The sequence below is a fragment of the Apis dorsata genome, unplaced genomic scaffold, assembly GCF_000469605.1.
Source record: "Apis dorsata unplaced genomic scaffold, Apis dorsata 1.3 scaffold_490, whole genome shotgun sequence".
Lineage (NCBI taxonomy): Eukaryota > Metazoa > Arthropoda > Insecta > Hymenoptera > Apidae > Apis > Apis dorsata.
The window spans coordinates 22617-24669 of NW_006263724.1; the positions used below are offsets into that span (position 1 = coordinate 22617).

The following is a 2053-nucleotide window of genomic DNA, read 5'->3' on the forward strand; positions in this document are numbered from 1 at the left end:
ATTTATTGTTGTTCCGTGCTTGTGAATTCGATGCTTTTTGCTCCCGGAGAGAAGAAGCGTCGATACGCGTCGTTTCCCTTCCGTTAAATTTACGTAATTGTACGTAATTTACGGTTATATCCAAGTTATTGATGAACAAACGCGTAGACGTGTTTCCCATTATTATCCGTTTGGACGAAATAACGGCACGTCGAAGGGAATATCGAAACTGCATTTCGATAGTTATAATACGAAGGAAAACGAGGTCGTAATGAAAAACGATCGACAAAATGTAATTTACAATCGACGATGGCCACGTTGCCGTAAATAAATTGCACGCAAGAAGCAGCGATTAAACGCTCGGTTATTAATTGAATATAAATATTATATTCCTTTCACATCGATAGAAACAAAAATTAAAAGTCGTGTTTTGTTACGACGATTTTATCGTGGTATAATATTACGGTTAATTTCGTTTCAACTCGCGAAACACACGCTAAATGATTAAATCTGAATTTAATTTAACTTTGCGATCAAAAAAAAATAAATAAATAAACAGAATTTTACGTAAAAACGACGATTAAAATTGGCTAAATAAACGTAAAAATATATGTGTATGAAATAAGTAACTTTCAGCGGAGTGCATTTCGTCGGTAAGTTAGACAACGATCGAAAAATTTTGATCAGCGCCATCTCGCGTTTGGATCCGCGAAGCTTCGACTCGTTACTAGCGTAGCAGGATAGGCGAGGAGGTATTCGTGACGTCATCGGAGAAAGTGAGCAACAGTGTGCGAGAAGGACAGAGAAGACGCGCCATTGTATCCCCACCACTACGAACACGCTTAATTGAAAATTAATTGATAAATAATTTTTTATCGTGAACTTTTATGCCTTTGAACTCGCGTTTCAAAGATATAGAACGACTCAAACAACTCTCTGATATGAATTTTAACGGGAAATCGTTTTTAATTAATTATTAATTATCGATTAATCGCGTGCGGACTGACGTATCGACGTGCAATATATTTTTCATTAATTTCGCGTTGTTATGAGATTTATTTATAAATATAAACGCACGAATCTCAAACGTTGTTCCTTTCTTAGCATTAACGTATAATTTTTATTCCTAATTATGTTATTATTCGAAAGAATAAATCGATTGTTATTACCTCGATTATTACGATATACGAGCGAGACGCTCTTTATTATAATCGTTGATAAATAATTAATAGAAAATAATTTCCCGTAAAAAATTTATTGAAGAAAATTGTTTGAGGTTCTATCTTTGAGATGCAAGCTTAAAAGTGTAGAAATTTTTCCTAATTAATCAGTTATTAACGATTATTAGAGAATATGTCAATCGCGTATCCTCGCTTCGCATAATCGAACGGTGAACAATCGAATTATTTATTTAAACAACGATAAATATACGAATAAAAATAATACGTGAAAGTAGAGGAGAATCTAACGTTTCAGATACATATATTCATATATAGAAATAAATCTCGCAATAATACGAAATTAGTGAAAAACGCGTTGCGCGTCGGTTACGTTGATCCGTATTCGAGTCATTAATTATTAATAAATAATTAATCGAAAAGAATTTGTAGTTAAAATTGATACGTGAAAGTTGTGAAAGGTGTTAACTTTAACCTGCAAGCTTAAAAGTGTAAAAATTTTGCGTAGAAAATTAGTAATTAATGAAATTTCGTTGTAACGTTCTCGAAAATTAGAAAGTATCAGGAACCGCATAACCAAAAATAGTGGCACGTTTGCTCCTGTGACGTCACGAATACCTCCTCGCCTATCCTGCTATGCTAGTAACGAGTCGAAGCTTCGCGGATCCAAACGCGAGATGGCGCTGATCAATATTTTCCGATGTCGCTTGCTAACTTACCGACAAAATAAATTTCATTGACAATTTCATATTCATTTACACATTAATGGAAAGAGAAACTTTACAACGTTCGAAAAAGATTTTAACTGATCAATACCCCATTCTTACTCTTACTTTAGATGGGACGAAGAAAGTTTTTTTTTTTTTTTTTAATTTTATTTCCATCGATAAATATTT

General features: G+C 33.4%; 1 protein-coding gene across 1 annotated transcript in view; it reads left to right on the top strand.

Moving 5' to 3' along the window:
• The window catches only part of LOC102671628, a gene marked incomplete at its 5' end in the record, with an annotated part of 24840 nt that overhangs the window by 475 nt on the left and 22312 nt on the right, over positions 1 to 2053 (top strand). The gene's annotated exons all lie outside the window — the stretch shown is intronic.